The sequence below is a fragment of the Anoplolepis gracilipes genome, chromosome 10 (assembly GCF_047496725.1).
Source record: "Anoplolepis gracilipes chromosome 10, ASM4749672v1, whole genome shotgun sequence".
NCBI lineage: Eukaryota > Metazoa > Arthropoda > Insecta > Hymenoptera > Formicidae > Anoplolepis > Anoplolepis gracilipes.
This window is the reverse complement of record NC_132979.1, coordinates 9,435,347-9,459,109: the sequence shown is the minus strand read 5'-3', so window position 1 is coordinate 9,459,109 and position 23,763 is coordinate 9,435,347. Positions and strand designations below refer to the sequence as shown.

The 23,763-nt window shown below is 29.2% G+C and overlaps 1 protein-coding gene and 1 pseudogene across 8 annotated transcripts in view; both read right to left on the bottom strand.

Annotated features, from left to right (window-relative positions):
• Positions 1–7,624, bottom strand: part of LOC140670274 (uncharacterized) — a 74,262-nt gene extending 66,638 nt beyond the window's left edge. For 6 of the 8 annotated variants that reach the window (XR_012047530.1, XR_012047531.1, XR_012047536.1 and 3 more), the window contains exons 1-2: positions 7,587–7,624; positions 7,370–7,496 (exon numbers count right to left, since the gene is read on the bottom strand). The gene's annotated coding sequence lies outside the window, so the exon portion shown is untranslated. Of the gene's footprint in view, positions 1–7,369; positions 7,497–7,586 lie in introns of those variants that run through there. The other 2 variants (XR_012047528.1, XM_072900845.1) reach the window with 1 other exon arrangement.
• Positions 7,625–18,307: 10,683 nt separating this feature from the next.
• On the bottom strand, positions 18,308–19,564 carry LOC140670355 (uncharacterized; annotated as a pseudogene).
• Positions 19,565–23,763: the final 4,199 nt, after the last annotated feature.

Here is a 23,763-nt window from a genome sequence, read left to right as displayed (position 1 = left end):
AGCGGAGCAAACGATTTATCTTTGTCGGATACAGTCTTGGTGACTACAGACTGTGGGACGTCTTAAGAAGAAAAATATTTATAAGAAGAGAGATACTGTATTCAATGAGAAAAGAAACAGTACAAAGAAAAGAGATGCCTTTGAGAGAATCAGATAGAAAAGATAAACAAGAGATTAAAGAAGAAGAAAGAGACGCAAAAGAAGAGAGTGAAATTGTAGAATCAGAAGATGACTTTTTCCGAGATATGCAGGAGACAGCTCCATCGAGCAAGTCTGAATCGAAGGCAGAATCTATTAGACAGAGTCAATCAGTAACAAATCAACCAAGGAAGTTTGACAAGACGAAAAAGAACCGAAAGGGTTCATATTCGACGAATATGTGTTGCTGACATATCTGTGGGGTTATTATTTTTTATTGTTGAAGTAAAGCTGTCAAATTTTATATTCGTTTTATTTGTCGAAGTTACCATTTTAAATAGTTACTGTTAGTTATTTTAAGTTGGCATCACTTAGTACCCTTTTGTTTTCTTCTCTGTTAGATGAGTTGGGTCTCGTGCAATACTTTCTTTTGTATGTGTCATATTACGAATAAAAGGTTCATGTTGATAATACAATAGTGATTCTCTGCATCCAAAATTATCAACACTTATATGCGTGCAAAGTATGCGTGTGTACGTATATCTGTAAATATATGTTTGTCTGTGTATGATTGCTTGCTGAAACATGTCGGCGAGATTTGTTACGTGCCGCAACTTGCATTCCTAAGCATTTATGATTTCCGTTCCTAAACTATATAACTTACAACAAATAACGCCTAAACTAAAACCAATAAACCTTATCTTTTTCATTTCCTCAAATTTTCCGACCCTCATGGATCGATAGGAAGATTCATGAGATAATATATACATATATATTTACTTTTTATCTTTTTCCTTTTTTTCTTACTCCCGAAACACGCTCCAATCATCACTTTCAAGATTAAAACATATTCTATCATTGGTCGTTATTTCTACGGGTTCCGAAATTTTGTTCAACCCCCACAAAAGGCCTTTCTTGTATTTTATAGTTAGTTTTACAATTATCGAGCAGCTCTAAGTCGTCAGTCTTAGAGAAAACACCTTCGACTTGTAACATTGCGCCAAATAAAGTCTTGTAACCAGATAACTATACCTTTTTATTCATAACGTCGCGTTCAGCATGTAACAGATTGCGACTACGGCGTCCGATTTCAAAGATATCGCGATATCAGCGGCGTTGCAGCATCGTTGAGCGAAAGAAAAGCTGCGAGTTTCGACTAGCGCTTTCATCTAATCCTTCAGTAATTTGAAGACGCGCGATAAGCTCGAAGGATAAAAGCCGAAGTCTGTACGGAGAAGAGAGCATAGAGAGCATTCAGCAACGAGGAGCGAACTACATCGAATAAAGATTTTCTCTTTTTATATTTTGCGTTTACTGTGTGATTATCCTACATATCAGGAAGCAATCAAGGGACCTGACAGCTTAAAATGGAAGGAAACCACATGCAAGGAAAAAGAATCGCTGCAAAAGAACTCAACATAGGAATTAATCGACAAAAAGGAGGTAGGAAATAAGAATTTATTAAGTAACAAATGAGTATTTAAAATTAAACCCAAAAAACCGAGAATATAAAAAATAAACAAAGCAACAACCTAAAAAGTAAAATTCTTGTTTATATATTTATTGATTAGTGTATTTTATATATTTATTTTTAGTATAGTGTATTTTTTGTCTCGTTACTGAATAAAAGTTGTTATAAAACGTTTATTACAGATGCAAATTATTAAATTTTCTACAAAGATGCAACGAACAAATAAGGAAAAAAGAAATTGAAAATAGAAATCGAAAATTATATAGCTTGTTTTGAACTCGAAATTCTACGGGTTCCTAGACTATTGGTCGATTAAGGATTGCGCGAGTATTTCGTCTTTTTTTCACTATCGATTCAAGATGTTTGAGAGGAGAAATCACACCACAGGAGGACCCCAGGCCATCGAGCAAGAGGCCCCGCATGAACTGTGAGTATTTATTATTTTTTATCATTTTGTAAGTCATATTTAATACAAATAAAATTGTGTTTTTCTGTTTCAGAGCTGTTGCCCGCTTTCCCTCTCCTATTTTATATATTTTTTTATATTTGTATTTTAGATTTTGGGTTTTTATATTGTATCTTTAGATTTTTATATTTTATACTTTGTATTTGTAGGGGAAAATTAGACGGTTTAAAGTAAATGTTTTTATTGTTTTATAGATTGTTCCAAGGCTTCACCAGCCTATTGTCTCGTAACACAGTATGTACTTTTTATACGCTTGCGGTGACAAGCCGAAGAAGATTCCGCTTTTGTAAATGGCTGATCTGAGACAGCTCAAGAACGATTCCCAAACCCCGCACCACACTTCGTTTCTTCCACGATCGCGCAGACATCAAAACATGCTCGCTTAGGGTACCATAATTGAAAAATAACAAAATCAGAGGATCCATATATCATATAATTTTTTCTTTGTGAAAAGTGAAAAAATTATATGATTGATACCTTAAATGTAAATTCGGTAGGAAATGAGGAAACTGAAATCGGTTTTTAACATACAGTATAATTGTAATATTTAATAATATAAAATAAAATAACATAGATAACACCATTAAAACATAATAACACAATTAAAATATAACACAGATAAAATAAAAAATAAAATATAATAAATTTAAATAAAAAACCTTTTTTTTATGCTTATAATATGTGTTCAATGTAACCTCCATTTTCTTCTAAACATAAAGCATTTTTCTGCATAAAATTTTTTCTCACTCTGGTAATCATTGAAAGAGTGATTTTCGTACACACGTTATGAATTCTATTTTTAAAATCTTCTGGATCTTGCGGCAGAGTCTCATATACTTTGTGTCGCAAGAAGCCCCAGGCAAAAATTCATGGCATAAAAAATTTTGGATGATTCTTACAAACAAAAATGTGGGCAGGATGTGGGGAGGGTATCAATCATGTAATTTTTTTCATTTTATTATGTTTCGATTATGCGAGATCGGTAAAGCATGCCTATTTCAAATATTTATAAAAATGAAAATAATTACATAAAAATAACTAGAAAATTTTTTCAAATTATATCAAATTTCATAGAAAAGCCTTCATTTATTTAGTTCATTAGTTTAGCTATAAAAGTTATTGATATACATGAAACATCAAATACATCAACATTTGATTGCAAAGATATAAAAGCAAAATGTTTAATTTTACCAATGAATGGTAAATTTGCAGTAATTCCATTATTACACAACAATTTGTAATACCTATTGCATATTAAAGTATTATGTTCACACATGTAAAGTTTAAATATTATTTTGACATTTAATCATTTTTTACTAATTTATATTTAATTAAAAATGTCACTTTTTGTACAATTTTTATCGTAAAAAATGTTATTATGATTAATAATAAATTAAATTTTAATAGTAGTTTAATATAAGTGCTGTATACAAAATAACAGTAGTAGTTATTTTCTCTGGTCTTTTAAGATAACATTTGTTATCATTGTTAAATAAAAAAGTATCTTTAAGTTAAGTATGATTAAATAAACTGTTATAAGTATAATTAAATTCTGAAAATTTGCATTTTTAAACGATATATTGTTTGCAGTTTCTTTATTCTGTTGTAAAATTCAATGCTGAGTACGAGGAAGACGAAATATATTCTGTAATATCAACTATATGGTTAAAAGAAAATGACAAATATTCCTACTGGCCTAAAAACGACTAAATGTAAAAAACCTCAGAATGATTGAATTATGCACCCGGTCACCGTAATTGATAAATATGGTAAGTATATTTGCTTACATAATTAATAGTAAAGAGCAGCATACGAACATAATTTTATTATTTTTTTGTGTATGTATTTAATGTATGTATGGCTGTATGTAAGTATATATATATATATATATATAGGGTGGTGCCAAACGGTTCAGCCACTTATGAACAAATTACTTCTGATAAACATCCAGAAATGCTTTTATAAAAAATTAAACTTAGGTCTAAAAAAGATTTAAAAATGTATTTGAGCGTTAACTTTTTCAAGGAACTTTTAGGTACATATGTTTTAAAGGAAACTTTCTATTCAGATTTTTTATCAAATCACAAAGTTTGGTTGGAACTTTCAACACCTCATATATAAATATATATTATATATAAATTTTTATTTTGTGTGTGTGCAAAATATTAATGACATCTTGAAAAAATTAATTTTTATAGATTCATATGAACTGGCTCTCTAAAAGGAGAGAAGGTTAATGGAAGATAAAAGCAATACTGAATCGGAATTTCAATTAGGCCGTGGATTAAGAAATAAAAAAGTTTTATTTCGCATTTTAGAAAAAAATAAAAGTGGTATAAAAATTTTCTTGGATGAAATTTATTGGAAACTATTTTTTGTGCTTGATAAATGAATATAATTATTCTCTTGAGTATTATTTTATTTTAATATAAGATAATTCTTATTTAGATAATATTAATAAGCAATACAAAACATAAATAATATTTTTCAGATAACTCTAGTACTTCAAGTGAAAATGAAATCAGCGATAATGATTCTATTCCCGAGTTAAATGAAAACATACAAGGTATAATAGCGATATTCTATATTTATTTTTTACTTTATATGAAAATATATTAAAACATGAAGTGTTAAAATTTTCATAATAAATGTGTTTTTCAGATAATGATGTTAATCAACTTCAAAAGAATATTAATAATAATGATCTCAATCAAGTTCAAAGAAATATTAGTGATACACATCAATTAGATATTAATGAGATTCTTATTATTATAGAAGCAGAGGACAATAGTATTCCTACAAAAGATGATATTCCTGTAGACAATTGTAGTAAGTTTTAGCATCTACACACACACACACACACGCACGCACGCACGTACGCACGCACACGCACACATATAAATACACACTAATTATAGAAATAGAAATAAAAACATAGATACAAATCATATTTATTTTTTTACAGCTACTAGAACTCTAAATACTATATTAGAAAACTCGAAATAAAACTAATGTAAACGAATAAACGAGCATTTACATGTTTTAGAAAATAATAGCAAGAACGTAAATATTCACCGTAATATTAACTTGCATCTACCATTACCAATGGATTGTCATGAAAATATTAATAATTTCGTAATTATATTAGTATCTGAGGAAGCACAATCATAGCTGGTATGTACAATTTTATCTTTGTTTTTAAATTGATATTTAATGCGTTAGAAATATAAAAAAATAATTTTAGATTAAAAGATTTGAAATTAATTATGTGCATGAAGAGTAAATTGCATACAAAATATTGTTTCCCCGTATATTACACATATTCTATTTTTTTATTTATTTGATTTTTTTATCTTATAAATATTCATTTCTTTAGATGTCGTAAAAAATATTTGTTCTACTATACAGAAGCACAATTTGAATAGATTTTAAAAGCATGGTTTAGACACTCAACCCTGCGATTAAATCGTGAAAATGCAAGAAATAAAAATGTAAAGAATGAAAATGCAAGAAACAATACTGCGAGAAACGACGTAAACATATAATGTTTTCATTTTTATTTTTAAACAAAAAAATTTGATTTTTTATTCCACGAGTTTATTTTCTATAGCATTTAATACATGAAATTAATAATTATATAATTAATTCAAATTAAAATAGTATATTTATATAATGGCAATAATTACTTTATATAATATTTATATTATTTTAAATACTTATTCTTTTTTAAACGTATTTAAGTGATTAAATTCGTACATTTATTTAATTTCAGTTGCAATTTACGAAAGTCTAGTTAAAATTTATAAAGTTATTAAAATATTTTATTATAAAATACTATACAGTATATATGTATATATATTGTATATACAAATATAAAATAATTATTTTTTATTTTAGTATTATCGATACAAATATTTATATATTACGTAATACTATGCTTTACGTAATATTATGCTATGATAATAAGAAAGATGTTTTTTTTTTGCTTCATCTATGTTTTGTTTCAAATATAATATTTTTCATAGAGAGTTTGTAATCTTCAATTTATATTATTTTATGTTTTGTATAAATGTTAAATTAAAATAATAATTATTTTAATAAATTGTGAGTTATATTTATACAATTAAATAAATAAATGTATTAATCCATGTATTATTTCATGAAGTGTTATTATTACGTCTATTTCAATTCCGATTATATATATATAGTCGGCGATTATGTATAATATAATTGTTAATAGTAAATCTTTTAACAACATAACTTTGTTGACTTTAATCTATTTTTACGTATAATATATTAACATAACAATATATATTATGCTTAAAAATAGTTTAAATCGGTATATTATGTAGTTAAAAGTTTTGCTATTGACTATAAATATATTATTGTGTATGTAGCTGTAAATATATTATAGTAATATACCATAGTTAAATTTAAATACTATTTCCATAAAATGTTTATGATACAATATCAAGAAATCTTTCTATAATGTTTTATATGTAAGTATCTGAATGCGGACATTAACCGTTTATGTTACTTCTCTAAAATGTTTCTGTATACATCTCTAAAACAATTCACGTTACAAAGAACCATTATTGAAACGTATTAAATACGTTACTTTGTATAGTAAGTTATTCCTTCAATTTTTAATTTTCTTTTTGGAGTAATAAGTAAATAATATATATTTCTAACAGTTTATAATAATATGCATTTATAACAATTTAGTTACAGAACTCTCGTCAAGGAGTGCAAAAAAAGGAAGAAACTGAGAATAAGAAAAGCCAATTAAAAAAAAAGAAACCAGATCATTTCAACCAAACATCCAACAAAGAAACGATCTCCTTTAAAATGTTTGCAACATTTATTTTTCGAGAAAAGATATTTTACTAAGCATTCTAAAACAAATTTGAAACACAAAGAAAGATATATAAAAACTATTAAAATTTTTTTAAAAAGTTTAGAAAACGAACAAAGAAATGGATTTACAAAGTTTTAGTTGCGGCGGAAAAACATTTTTAAGAGATGACATCATCCCTCATTACATATAAAACGGCTTTTTACTTTTCTCGCTATATCTCGAAAATGATTAGAGATATCAAAAAATGTTTTATACAAAACTTTTTTTCGTAAAAACTGCTTTATATATCGGGAGTAATTTTATCTTTTAAAAGTGTTTTTCCGCCGCAAATAAAAATTTATAAATTTATAAAATTATCTAATTATATTAATTATTAAATATTTATCTTAAGAAGTTAGCAGTTAGTAATATATAGAAATCTGTGCAGATAACTCACCGGCACAATACACGTTCACGAGAGTCCTGGAGTCCGACATATCCGTCCTGTTCCTGAGTTCATTAGCTGTCTCTGCTCGTTATCCGCATGGGTTCCTCTCGCTCCCTCATTCAGGTGAAATCCAGTTCTATAGAAATGCAAATTATAAATCATAAGAAATTGACCAATTTCAACATTGAATGTAAAAAGAATATGATTGAATTTGTTACTAACTTACAATTCTGTTGTAGGATTCGCCTCAATCAAGTGCTCACACCAGACTGACTGCGGATCCTTCTATCCCGAATCAATAGCCTGATCAATCCTGCGCACACGGCGTAATTATGGCCAATTATGTAGCGACACGTCATCTCGCTGGCGAGTCGCGTGCTCACGAAAGTATCGAGAGTCTACGTACCCCCGATTATGACACGCCAAATCTGTCGGAATTTCTTCGAAGGACTTTTTGTTGAGGTCAAAACCTTCTATTTCGATCGCAAATATTATCCAGGATCCATCGCTAATGATTACAATCAGTCGCGACACTCTTCGCCAGAAGAGTTCGCAGGACGCCTCTTAAGAGTGCGATTTTGTACAGCCCTGGTTCCTTGCGCGAGGATCGTTCGACGGTCTGTGGATTTTGCGCATTCTGGTTCTTTCCGATCACGCCGTGTCGGGCTGATCCGCGCCAGTTAAATCGCTTTTTCATGTTATATATATATATAACATGAAAAAGCGATTTAATTGGCGTGGATCATATATATATATATATATATATATATATATATATATATATATATATATATATATATATATAAACAAAATAAAATATTCACTTTCTGATTATCTTACTCAAATACTTTTATGAACAGGATAATGAGACAAATCAATTGGCGTAATGAAAACACATCATTATGTTAAAGTAAAAATGTGTAACTGCTAGTTGCAAATTCAAATTTTTTCTTAAAGATAACTCTGTGTTTTCTTTACACCAATTGATTCGTCTCGTTATTCTATGCATAAAAGTATTAGGGTAAGATAATCGAAAAATTAATATTTTACAAGATATCTTGTATTTTATGACAAAATATTGCAATTTTTAAGCCTTATAATTCGAAAAGTATTTAAAGAAAAAATATTTTATTATAGTGTTTTGGAAAGCTCTCGAGGTCAGCTACAAGAAAATGTAATAAAAAATAGGGGGTGCCATTTAAAAAAATTGAGGTAACCTTCACGTGACCTTCAAGTGACTATCCAAGGTCAAACCAATGGTACCATTTTATGGCCCCCTCAAAACCATACAACTATTATCTGAAACATTTTTCGATATTTCGCTTAGTTTACGAGAAAATTGACCGTACTGTTTAAAATGGCCCACCCTGTATATATGTATATGAACATACACAAAATAAATAGCGCACGTTACGCGCGCTTGTGATGATCTAAGTCTTCTAAAGAAATTTAATTATGTTAATAGAGTTTTAATTAGTAGAATGTAATGATTTTGTTTTGGAATATGTTCAACAAATAAAATCCAAAGATCCGTAAAGATTCTCGCGAATAATAAACAAATAACAATCCTTCCATTAGTTGATATTTTTCTTATAAATTTTCATTTTCTAACGATTATTTGGAAGAAAAATATATGTTAAATTAAATTCTATATATTTATAATAATAAGAACTAAAAATACAGAACACAAGGAACAACAAATTAATAGAACAATTATAGTTGTCTAAAAGATGAGTCTACAAAGCACTTCAGCAATTATAAGATAAGATATTAGCTCTTTATATAAATTGTCCTTGTTATTAAATAATTTGATAGCGTGCTAAAAAATGATCTCTTGAAGATGTGTACAGTATAAATCTAGTAAATACAGTAATAAATATTAAGTTAGACTTGCTATTTTAATATAGAGATGAAACATAAAAAGATGAGCAATATTGAGTACGCTATATCAAACTTTGATAGCTTAAAAACTTAAAAACTAGTGTGATCGTCATAATGTACGATGAATGCAGTATATACGCATATAAGAAACGACAAAGTTATAAATAAAAATTAGCGGTGCAGTGAAAATCAGTATCACCTGACTTAAAAAATGTCAACAACAGATAACAAATTAGTACTCATGTAAATATATAGTTACATACTTGAGTGCGCTACATCAAACTTTGATAGCTTAAAAACTTAAAAACTAGTGTGATCCCAATATTTTTGTATTAAAATTCTTGACTCTATATTACTTGAAAAATATACCATTAATTAAAGTATTATCCGTATAATACTTCATTCATCAAGTAATCTCGAAAACTATTACTCGTATAATAAAAATGGATAGGATATAAAACGTGTATTTTGAAGAGACTTACAACTTTTATTTGAAACATTTTTTTAAATTTCCAATATTTGATAAAATAATTGGAAAAAACGTCAATTTTTAACAATTTTTGTATGTAACTTTTTAGTAAACAACGAGCGACGGCTAAAACCTTTTAAGCGTTACAGAGGGTAATGATCTTGACAACATATGTCAAGGTCATTAACTTCTGAAAGGGGTGACCTTATGTGAATACTTACATTAATATTAATATTACAATTTATAAACTATATAAAGTAAAAAAGATAAATAAATAAATAAATAAAAATAATAAATAAATAATAAATTTAATAAATAAATATAATATAAAATAAATATAAATAATTAAATAATTATTTTATATAAAAATTATCGAAATGCGAAAAATGCATATATAATTTTCACAGAAAAAATATAATCTGCTTTATATGTATATTTTGTTTAAAATATTCCTATTTTTTTAGATTGTACACGGTAAAAAACATTTTGTATTTTTGTTGAAATTTTCTTGTGTAGAAATTTTTGTGTTAAAATTTTAACATACTCTTGTGTTAATATAACATACTGTCGTTATGTTATTTTAACTTTTCTGCGTTGAGTTAATATTCACCGTTTCTAAAAGTTAAAACAACACAATTAATAAGTAAATCTTATACTAATTCACATTTTTGTGTTAATTTTTTACATATTATTTGTGTTATTTGTTTACATATTTGCCTTCTGTTAAATTAACATTAAAATTAGAATGGATAAATTGGGACACAAGATATATGTTAAATTTAACACAAAATTTTTTACCATGTATGCATTGATTGTATATTTTACAGTTACTATATATTTTGTTATTTTCAAAAAGCAGTGAAATCTTTACAAAAAATCTTTACAAAAGAAAAAAAATAAGTCAAGTTAAAATCGATTATACGGCTCAAAAATAAATGAGATCAGTATAGACAATACGCCAAGTGTAAAACGTATGTGTGTGTGTGTATGCGTGTGCGTGTGTGTATGTATAAAACGGAATATTAGTATATAAATATTTTTTTGCTTTATTATCTCGAATATTTAATTCAAAACAATTTATTTTTATATTTACTCGTTCTAAACCGACTTTCATTGTGTCATTATTAGAATTATCATCAATGATTATGTATAATTGGTACAAATAAAATGTATTTGATAAACGTATGATATCAATTTTTTTCTTGTAAAAGTTTGTTTAAAATGAATTAGGTATTCCTCTAATCTTTTTAAAAAATTTATAATATCTCCTATTTCTTTTTCTTCTTCCCTCTCTCTCTTTCTTTTTCTTTTCCTTTGTCTCTTTTGTTTTGTTTATTCTTTGTCTCTTTCTAATAACTTTATTAATAAAAAAAAATTAATGTTATTATTAATACACAGTGTTTTCCGTTATCTAAATAAAATTATTTAGATTTTTATCTAGATGTCTTTATTGTTTATTTTATCTTTTATCTATATAATTAAAGTATATGACATCTTTATCTGTATCTCAGATTAAAAAAAGTAGTATCTTTTATAAAATATCTAAGATAATGTAATCAATGCCATTTTTCTCATTCTGCGTTCAATCATATCATATCTACCAAATATAACCCATATATAACACTATATATACATCATATACCTATAAAATATAACACAACATTACCATCATCTGCGCCAGTGGAGCGTCTTTTCAGTTGCGGGCAACAGATATTTGTACTTCGAAGAAATCGTTTATCCGATAATATGTTCGAAAAACTATTATTTTTAAAAAATAAAAATTTGTAATTTAACTTTAAACCTTTAATGTATTAAACTGAAATATATGCTTATATTTTTATAGTTTTCTGAAGTGTATTATTTTTATATAAATTGTTAATTTTAAATATTATCTTAAAAGTATCTAGATAAAATACTCAACTAATTTATCTTTTATCTAGATATATTTAAATTAAGCTTATCTTTATCTTATCTCAGATACAGACTCATATATTTTATCTTATCTATATCTAGATTATTTTAAATTATCTAAACGCAACACTGTTAATACATACATATATATATATATATATATATATATATATATATATATATATATTTACATATAAATATATATAAATATGTATAAATATTGTTTATTAACCTTAGAGATGGACATACAGCGGACTATCCTACATGAGTTAGAAAAGAAAGAGCGACGTGAAGAACAGTAAAAGATGCATAGAGAGCTTCAAGCTAGAGATGCGGCGATATAGTTGTAATATCAACTTATCAGCTAAGTTCTTCTAACAATAAATTTAGAGAATTTTAGAGAGTGCAGTCTCCTAATAAAAATAAGAAATTTGTTTTGTTAAAATGTTTGATGTTTAGAGTTTTATGGGGAGATTCTCGTATAATCGGTTCAAAAAATCGATTTTTTTTTTACATAAATTGATAGTTATCTATCTCGAGAATATATTCCCATTGTCTTAAATCGATATTCGGTCTCTAACCGGAGTTACACAGAAGTTTATGGGCGCGCGTTGAGCACTCAGATAGAATTGTTTGTTTTATAAACGTTTATAAAACGAACATGTGCCACTTGGGCAGGTAGCGGAGAGCGCGCACAGGGGTCGGTTCCTGTCCCCTCGCCTCAGAGGATAAAAAGCCTTTGTGTAAACTAGATTATTTTGAGCAGATGTTTTCTTTCTGTTTGAATCGAGTATAGCAGTGTGTCTTATTGCGGCGGCAGTTAAAGCGGTATATATTGCTCAGTCGTGTTTTGGATTTTGGCTCGTGCACACACAAAACGCCAACGAAAGTTGACAGACAATCTGAGAGAAGGAGGAGGCCTAGGAGAGGCATCCTGCATCGGCGGAGCAATCTTAAGGTAAATATATTAATTATTATAAATCCTTTATACGAATTAATTTGATTCATTTATTTGAATGATTTAATGAAGAAAAACTCATAGATAAAGATTTTTACATAAATCTTATAAAAGTTTTTATTTTAAAAAAAAATTCTTTTTTTTAATTTACAAAATTATTCTATAATCATATATTTGCCTATTATTGTATGCATTGAATATAAAATTTGATGAGTATAATAATAAATTTTTGAATATTACTTAGTTTAAACTCTGCTACAATTTGGATTTTATATTTGTTTGTTACAGACTACAACGTATAGCTTGAGTTTCGACAACTCCGCTGTTACGCATCAGTGTCGATGAGTGATAATAGAGTATTTAAATACTTTCATTTAAATATTTTTTTCCTGTTCTTTTTACAAAATATATATATATTGTATATATATATATATATATATATATATATATATATATGTGTGTGTGTATATACATACACATATAATTAATATATATAATTATAGTTAACATTTATTTAATAATCAATCATACGTAAAATTTAAAATAATTTTTATTGTAAAAAACAGTATAAATATACAGTTTTCTTTAATGTATATATATTATTTTAATACATATTTAAAAGAAAAATTTTTGCATTTAAATGAATAATTGTAGTAATTTGTAATAATTGTAAAAATAAAAAAAATTAAAAGAAATTTATGACATAATAAAAGAATTTTGCTGTATATATATATATATATATATATATATATACATATATATATATATATATATATATATACAGCAATATACATATATACATATATATAAACAAGAAAATAAAATTTAAGAATTATATTTTTTAACTATATAAACTTTATAATAACTATATAAACTATATCACTTTATCGAACTGTTACTGATCTTTACTTAAACTTTACTTATTTTATAAGTTTATGTAACATTATTACTTAAGATAAAAGTATCACAAAATCGATCTGCTTATCTGCCTTTACTATCGATTTTTTTCTTGTCGAGCATATCTTTGCTTTGCAAATCTGAACCATTCTGCTCCTGTGTTATTAAAATTACAATATGTTAATTTCCCGTTAGAATCCAGCATCATTTTTATAAATAAAATAATTAAAATAAAAAGCTTTTATTATATATATATATATACAGGGTGTCCCATAATTCGCGAACCACTCGTTACGTGCAGGTAGAGTAAGTTAAACTGAATAAAAAAATTATCTACCATTTTGCAATTTTCGCAATAGTTAATGAGATATTAATTATAAAAGATCAGCCAATCGGCGCCCGGCAGGAGCGCGCGGCACAAAGAAGCCTCCCATTGTTACTTGATACTAGGCGCGCCGACGAAACAGTGGGAGGAACACTCTGCATTGACAACCTAAAGAGTCACACACATAGTCACACACACATATCGGCGCGCCTAGTATCAAGTAACAATGGGGAGGCTTCTTCGTGCCGCGCGCTTCTGCCGGGCGCCGATTGGTTGATCTCTTATAATTAATATCTCATTAACTATTGCGAAAATTGCAAAATGGTACATAACTTTTTTACTCAGTTTAACCTACTCTACCTTCACCTGACGGGTGGTTCACGAATTATGGGACACCCTGTATAATAGTAAAATTAATAATATATAGAAGTCATTAATGTATCTTTTTTTATATATATAAATTTTTTAAATAATGCTGTACCTTCTGTTATTTTCATTAGTAATAAGTTGGCCACACCAAAATTTTCACGGTGACCCTTCCAAGAACATTTCATAGCACATTCATTAGAAAATACTTTTGCCAAGACATTTCTAATATTTTCTTTAGCCGTTTCACCACCAATTTTTTGTACGAATGCTTTCTAAAATTAAAGTTAAATTATAATTTTTGTATTAAAATAAATTTTTAATGTTACCCATTATTTATATATTATTTACATTATACATACCAATTGTTCTATAAGCTGAATGTCTTCTTTTAAAATTGTTTCTAAAGCTTTTTTTACTAATACTTTTCAATGGAGAGAATATTTTTTAATTTTATCTGTTCGTACATTTATTTGAGCATGGAGAATAATTCTATCCACTTGGTTAGACACATCAATAATATTTCATATTGTGCCATCATTTGTATTAATATATTTACATTAAAAAAAAATAAACACAAAAAGGGAATTAAATAATTTTTGGAGAAATAAATTGTAATGCCTTTTAAAATTAATTTAAAAAAAAATCTATTTTACCATCGATCCGGCGCGGCGTATGGTGTCTGTAAATATTAACTTTGTATTGTTTACATCATTTATTCTATCTTTGTTTGATTTGCTGCATTGTTTGCATTGTTTCTATTTTTTGTCTGACTTGCTATATTGTTCGTATTGTTTATATCTTTTCTTTGAGTTGCTGATTCAATGAAAACTGCTCTTATATTATCTTCATGATGAGTTTCCTGAACCACTGCATTAAATAATTAGTTAACTAATTTTATTATAATTACTTTTATTTTTATATATGCACAATAGATAAATATATATTTACGTTCGTTATCAGATAGTACTTCATCGTTGATGTGTTTGAATTAATATCATTATTATTATCACTTCTGTCACAATTTTGATATTCTGGCCATTCAAGTAATTGTTTTTTCCCAAGAATTTTATTATCATTAACATTTTCGTCATCGGATGATGTATCGATACGATTAATTGATGATGTTAAAGGTTTCTGATATTTGCATGCCCTCTGAGATACATGTAAATCAGTAATAGTCTTCTTAACCCTTTGGGAATTATTTTTTTTAATATCATTATCATTCTCCTCATTATTAACATTTTCTGAAAAACAGTGAACATTTTTCTTTCGTTAACCTTTGCTTAACTTATTTTCATCCATAGAAGAGCAATCTTATAAATCATTAGCTATTTTACGGGTTTTTTGTAACAAATCTGTAAAATAAAATATAAACAATAAATTTGTTTTAGAAAACTGACTATTCAACAATGCAACAGAACTTTACCACAAAATTTTTCATTTTTTACAGTCAACAACATCCAAGTTTTTTTATCCGGTTCAATTTGCTTTGCAATTAAAGTAGAAATATTTTTGATCGAATTCGGTGGCCACCAGCACATAGGCTCATTATTCTCCAAGTAAAACCAACCAGTTGGCACTTCAGACAAACTATCCAGCAAACACAGTTATATCAATGTTATATAACTGCTATAGGAATGATTATAACAGATAATATTGCATAAAAGTTATTGATATGTTACTGTAATGTTATTATTTCCTACTCATAGATGTAACATGTAATATATCATATTATATTGCGGTTATATATGAGTATCAATTCTTGTTATATAATTGATAATGTATATGTAATTATAATTAATTATATATATGTTATATATATTTATATTTAATATAGTTTTAATAAAATTACATAGAATTAAAAAATTTGTTAAAGTTTTAATTTATTTTATGCAAATGTAAGTGTACAACATCTTATGTGTTATATATATGTTACGTCCAGTTTAACTCAAAAGAAGGAAGAGTCAATGTGGAGCGTGACCTACTTACGTTGAAACTCGAGATCCTGATAAGAGTCTCGAAGTCGAATGAACGTACGAACCATAAACTAAGTCAACGATCACTCAAATCGTTATTACTTATTTAATTTGTTTATTCGATGGTCCCTTCTTAGTAAGAGAATTTAATCTCTTTTACACGGGATGGGACCTTGTGCGATTTCGGAATGAGGAAATAATATAAGGAAATTATTTATTTGAATAAACAATTGATTTATTAATTTAGAATTTTAATATCCATTTATTTATAATTTCATTCAAAATTTAAATAAAAAATGATTTTGAAATTAAAATAATATATGAATAAGACAGTTAATAAAAATAACAAATTCAATTAAATTAATAATAATTATAATTAAATATGAATGTGTATGTATGAATGTGTGATTACAATAATTGAAAAGTCATCAAACAGAAATTTGGAAAGAAAATATCGGGTTGATTTCTGATTGGAGAAAAATGTACAATAATAAATTAGGGATGATTTATTTAAAGGAAAATTTTTTTAAAAGGAATACTATGATTCCAAAAATACAAGGATAGAAAGAGGGAACTTCTTCCAAAGGGCCTGGATAGAAACAGCGAGTGGAAAACGGTGCCCAAGAAGAAACCAAGGGATAATTGTTTCAGAAGGACTAGTCGAAAGAATATTAAAGAGTTCTTGATGATCTATAGGACCGGGACCTACTCGAAAAGCTCCTTCAGGAATTAATTCTTTAATTATAGGTAATTGAGATAAGAAATAATTTAGGAGAGTTTCTTTAGATGTTTCTTTTGATTTAGGATTTGGTTGAGGAGAAGAATTAGGTTGATGGGTTTCAAATTCTGAAGATTGATCTTCAGATTCTTTTTCTAAATTAAGGAATTTTTTATGAAAATTATTTGGTTGATTATCAATATGGGATGAATTTTGGAAATAAGGAGAAGAAGGAGGTGAATCATCTAAAATTATTATTGAAGGAGTAGGAGAAGGAGACCTAATAGAAGATTGTGAAATAAAAGAAGGAGAGGGTGATCTAAATGAAGATTCTGGAAAATAGTCAGAAAAAAGATGGGAGGGAAGGTGTTTGAGAGGAAGATTTAGAATTTATCGAAGGAGAGAGAGAAGGTGAGGATGGTGGGGAATTTGATTGAGATGAATTTGAAGAAGGGGAAATTTGTTATATATGTTCGTGTATTAAGTCTTCTAATCTAAATAGCGTAATTTGTGGTAAATATTTTGTTAGATTAATATTATTATTGTTTATTATAAAATTAGGATCGACGGCCGCCCTTGCCAAGACCTTTCTTGCTCATTTATTCCGACGGTTTCTAATTCTTTTGGCCCATATTTTGGCACCCTTGTGCGAATGATATAATGAATACAATAATAAGGTGTATTATAACTGGTAACAAAAAATTAAGACGTAATCATACATATGTCGCAATCCGTTTAAGTAATAAATTATTAATAACGGAATTATATATCGCACACACGCAAAGTTTACGTAATTAATCGATGATATTCCAAAAAACGACAAATGTTAAGAGAATTAAATACAATTAACTACATTGAATGCGGACGTTTTGAGCTCTATTTTGAGTCTTCTTCAGCGCAATGATTTAATTATAATTGTAAAAATATTAAGTAAAACGAGAATTATAAATAATAAATTATAAACATAAGTGTAATTAGGCTATTGACTTAGCTATTTGGACCGTCTCCGATGGGTGTTTAATTAAGATTTAACAAACCAAGGAGTCAACATTAAAATGAAGTCACTGACCTGATAATATTGTATGCAAATAACAATGATCGTTGAAATCTGTAAATATTGATGATGTTTAAAAGAAAAGAACAAAATACAATTCGACTAATAATCACTAAACAATAACTGTTAGGTGGTCACTCTTTAACAATATTTAGTGAGATTTACTAGTGCTATTTACTGAGATGCTATTTATCAAAAGACAAAGGAACGGTCTGAATCTACAAACTGACACTGAAAATTTACCGAGTGTCTATCATGACATTGTTAATACACTTCCAAAAATTTAGTGGTGGAAACACATTATATAACACACAACTTGAATTATTTTTTTGACATTATCCGATCGACCTCCACAGTACACGTAGTTGAGTCAACAATTGGTTCAACAATCAACCGTCACTAAATATTAACTGGTATAGTTTAGTTAATGATTTCATAATTATTGGTGGTATAGTTTCTAATGGTTTAGGTGTAAGTTTATACCAAGAATCTCCTAAGAGATACATAGAAGGAGCGAATACGTTATAAGTCGTTTGTATGCCTTGTCGTAACAAAATATGAGTTTGAAATGTCAGAAAGTGCGTTATATTTTCTCGTAAGACTGGTAATTCATCATAGCATTCTTCTACTTTTGCAAATCTTACTTCAACTGGTACGCATTTTATTATGTGGATTACTTCCTCCGCCAACAATGCCATATATCCAGGTCCTTTCATTAAGTAATATACAAAAATATCTGGTGATCGTGTAGCTATTGCTAATGCATTTTTTAACATTTGTTGTTCCAATTGTTGTAATAGAATATTTTTATATAGTTGATTAATTTGTGTTCGAATATGTTTTTCAACATATACAAATTTTGAATTCATATAAGTAAATATGTCAAGATTTGTTACTCATGATTGCTTTTTAAAGATAGCAGTTCCTGGTGAGGTTTCGAAGATGATTAATTTTGAATGTTCTGTACGTGTAAGCGTATATCCACAAATTATATATTTCTCTTTACTGGTTAAAGCAAATATAGTATTTTGCGTAGTTAAAGAATAAACTATTTGAGTTTGTTGATTTATATTGTCAAAAATTTTGTCAGCATGTCCTTCATAAAGTATTCCGTAATTAGTAAATTTACATGAATCTATGGGTACTGGTTCCCAAAAAGTATCTCCTCCTTCTATATCTGAACAATGGGTTGCACTGAGTTCGCATTTTACTTCGGATTTAAGTTGTATTTTATTTGTATTTATTCGCACATCAGCTATATAATCTTGTAAAGTTATTTTTATGCTGCCTAAAACGATAACATTTGCCCATGTTCCATAAGGATCAGAATATCCACTTCCTAAACATGCTCCGTTTGTGTCTATATGACCGGCTAGTATTATAGGTCGAGTTGTTGATTGATTTGATTTGAGTCCAATTATATGAGTTCCTGATAATTCGGAAGTTCCGTATAAATGCATGCGTTGACATACTTCACGAGATACTTCTTGTACGTATGCGTATTTTCCATTGAATACATCCAATGTATGAGAAAACATTCCACATTTTTTAATTAATCGATCAATTTCAATTTTACATTGAATTACTTTTACAGATTCAAATTCATTAATTTGAAGTAATTGAATATATATATTACTGGAATTCATATTTTGTTGTGGAATAATAATTATTATTGTAAAAATTCCTTTGATTTTGAAATGCATCTGAAAAATTTTAGTTATTTTTGTTACTTGATTATTCATTATTTGTCATTTATTTGGTTTATTTAATTCTTTAATTGGCTGGTTAGTTTCGCCTTTAATTTTAGAAATTCTTAAACGATTAAAATGTACAATTCGACTATTTCTTTTTATTCTAATTTTTATTTTGTTTTTATTCAATATTTCTAATACTTCATGAGGCCCTGTATAATGATCTCCAAATTTCCCAGGTTTGAGTCCTCTTAGCAAAAATACATGATCTCCTGGTTTAAAAATTTGAGGATTAATTTTTTTATCATATTTTTTTTATTTGTATTTTGCTTCAATCACATTTTTACAAGCATTTCCTTAAATCATATGGAGTTGTGTTACAAGATTTATTAGATATTCATCATAATCTGCTAATTTTTCTTCTGGTCCCAAAGGGTCATTAGAAGTGTTACGTCCAGGCCCGTGGAAAGGATGGGTCAGAGGAAGGGCGTAACAGGAACTGTTCCGATATCAAAAGTTTTATCGACAAATGACTCGGTCGAGCGAGCTGAAGGTTAGCAAAACAGGTAAACGACGGGTGTCGTTATTACTCTGTTTATGCGAACGCTCTCTCGGTGGTCCCTTTTAGGTAAGAGAATCGAATCTCTTTTACACGGGATGGGACCAAGTGTGATCTTATACGGAGATGATTGAAGGGGTTAAATAAAATTATTTATCATTTAATTATTTTGGTTTACATTTATTCAATTAACGCTGTACATTAAATCTTATTATTTTGTAATTTTAATATCGACCTTAAATTTATTTGTATATGAGTACGTGTGTATGTGTGTGTGTGTGTGTGTAGATCGCGGGTGTTACACTGGTACGGAGGTCATCAACTAGAAGGGAAGGGGAACGAGTGTGACTTTAGAGTTTATCCTGGTTGGATTTTAATACAATAACTTATTAGAACATAATAAAAATTTGAGAAAAGTGTTATATTACGATTTCGAAGTCGTCGAAAACGCTGTCTATTAGGTTGAGAAGAGCGGAAGAAGACATGGATGAAAGCTCTGATTCTAAAGAGGGGAGTGGGAGGATATCGAGGTCTGCAGAGGAGTATTCCTGAAGGGAGTCAGGTAGTTCTATGGTGTGGTTTGATGAGTGATCCGAGAGGATCACGGACGAGGAATCATTAAAGGTTGGAGGAGACGACGGCGGTGAGTCATCGGATATGTCGATGACTGAAGGTGAAAGGGGTACGAGAGAATATGAGGGGGAAAGAAAGTCTATTTCGGGGTAGTAATGTATGGGAGGAAAATGCGTTTTTAAAGGAGTAGAGTAGCGTGAGTACTAAGGGGAAGAAGGGGGAGAGTCGAAACTACTATTATGGAGCAAGAGTGCTTCGTCCGATCGACGGTCCCGGCGGATTCGCGAAGAACGGCGAGTGCGACTTTAAGCACTTAATAAAAAAAGAACAAATTTGAATGTACGGGGAAGAAATAACGACGGTAACAAAGAGACAAGTAGACTTACTACTTAAGTTCAAGTTGAGTAGTCGTTGAGCGGCTGAATGAGTCGTGGTTTGGCTGCGGCTGGTTGAATCGTGGTTTGGCTGAGAGGTCGTCGTTTCGCACTAACTCTAATTATTCAAGTTTATGTTAAGCAGCGGACAACCGAAATAACTCAAAGTGGAATAGAGCGCGACTTAACGGTGCCGAATAAATCTAATGTTGAACTACGGACTGGATCGAAATTAATGTGCCTGTAGTGCGCGAGTATTCCCTTTTTATATTAAATCTTGAGGGCGTGTTAACAATTTTGGACAGGAATATTTTTGAGATTTTGACGTGCGTGCGTGCGTGCGTGCGTGCGTGCCAAGTTGTCGTTTGGTGAGATCCTTCTCCTTCTTATTTTTGATTGTTGCTGATTGGTGAGCTTTGTACGGCCTCTTAGAAAATTTGGAGATTCTTCATTTGGTTATCTCTTATAGATTATGCAGCTGTGTTTGTTCATTTATTTAGAGGATCTCGCTATTGATCCCTTCCGGTCATTTCTTTGGACATCGTTTTCAATGTTTAAAACATTATTTGTCGCGCGAGCCTTTTATGACTGGTCGGACGATTATTACTTCATCTTTATAGGAGGTGAAAATCTACTAAAAGTTACCAATGTTACCAATGTTTCCTTCTATCTTCTTGATGGAAAAACAATTCCATTCTAAATTAGGTTTTGTGCACTGTTTAACTAGTTTATGTATTGTTGCTTGGTGCTCATTCATTGAATACCAACTTAATGTTCCACTGTTTGTAATGAAGAGGGAATAAGATCGCTGAAATCTTCAACATTTTCTTCTACGTCAATTTCAAAATAAACAATAGACCACTCTGTCACATCATTATCGATAATTTTTGCTTGTGTAACAGATATTGATGTTTTATCAATAATATCATCTTTTCGCTCTTTTTCAGATTTGTTTCATACAAATTAATTTTGTCGTTCGTAGTAAACTGGAAAAACAAGAAAGATGAATATATTAAAATAATTAATAAAAAGGCTCCATAATAAATTAAAATATAGTAATAAGGCGTAAAAAGGAGCCGAATATAACTGTAAATTGTAATTAAATAACTAAATAATTTATTGTTTAGTCAGAAAATCATACATAACTTAAACTTAAAGTAATACATAAAGGTCGTAAGGAAACAAACAAAAATAAAAATAAGAATAAATGAAACGGTAGTATTAATTAGTAACGGAAATAATCTACAATAATGCGAACGTTTCGGCTTGATTATTCAAGCCCTCTTCAGTGCAGGGAAAGGGCGGGATGAAGAGTTAAATATAATAAATTGAGCGTGGGAACGTGGTGGTATCGGGATCTACTGGAGTGTACTCGAGAGGGGAGTCGGGAAATTCGATCGTGTGATTAGACAAACTATCCGATAGGATTATTGATGAAGAATTGTTTAAGGAAAAGGTTGGAGGAGACGACGACCTTGAGTCATCTGATATGTAGATGACCGAAGGTAAAAGAGGTACGGGGGAATATGAAGGGGAAGGAAAATCTATTTCGGGGTAGTGGTGTGTCGACGAAAAATGCATCTTCAAAGGAGGGGGGCAGCGTGGGTACTGAGGGGAAGAAGGGGGAGAGTCAGAACTACTAATATCGAGAAAGAGCGCTTCGTTCGATCGACGGTCCCGGCTAATTCGCGAAAAACGGCAGATCGGTGCGACTTTAGGCATTTATAAAAACAAAATTTGAATATATGTATGGGGAAAAGGTAACGACAACAAAAGAGAGGAAAGTAGACTTACTATTTAGGTTGCAGGTTAAATCGTTGTTCAGCGGCTGGTTGAGTCGTGGTTCGGCTGCGGCTCCTGTGCTTCGTTCGGCGGGCGGTCGACGTTTTACACTGACTCTAATTATTTAGGTTTTATGTTGAGCATAAAACAGCTTGGTATACAACAGCAAACGACTGAAATAAGTCAAAGTACAATAGAGCGCGACTTAACGGTGCTGAATTACTGAATGAATCGAATGCTCGTATATCGAATTACTAAATGAATGGAATGAATGGAATGAATGAAGAATGCACGAGTACTCTCCTTTTATATTGAATCTTAAGGGCGTGTTAAAAATTTTGGGCGGGAATACTCTTGAGGTTTCGATGTGTAAAAACTGTCATTTTGGTGAGATCCTTCTCCTCCCTATTTTTGATTATTGTTGATTGGTGAGCCCTGGCCTTTTAAAAAATTTGGAGATTCCTTGTTTGTTTATCTCTTAAGATAATGCAGCTGTGTTTGTTATTCGATTTCATTTATCTAGAGGATCTCGCTATCGATCCATGCATTTCTTTGGACATCGTGTTCAATGTTTAAAATATTATTTGTTGCGCGACCTTTTTATGACTGGTCGGATGATTATTGTTTTATTTTCGTAGGAGATAAAAACGTGGAGCCGACAGGACGTAACAGCATCATTTGTTTGTCTCTTAAGATTATGCAGCTGTGTTGTTCGGTTTCATTATTCTAGGGGATTTCGCTATCGATCCCTTCCGGCATTTATTTGGACATCGTGTTCAGTATGTTTAAATATTATTTGATAAGAATTTGCTATTTTGTTGCATTATAAATGTTTCAATAAAAAATATCAGTAATGAATATAATTA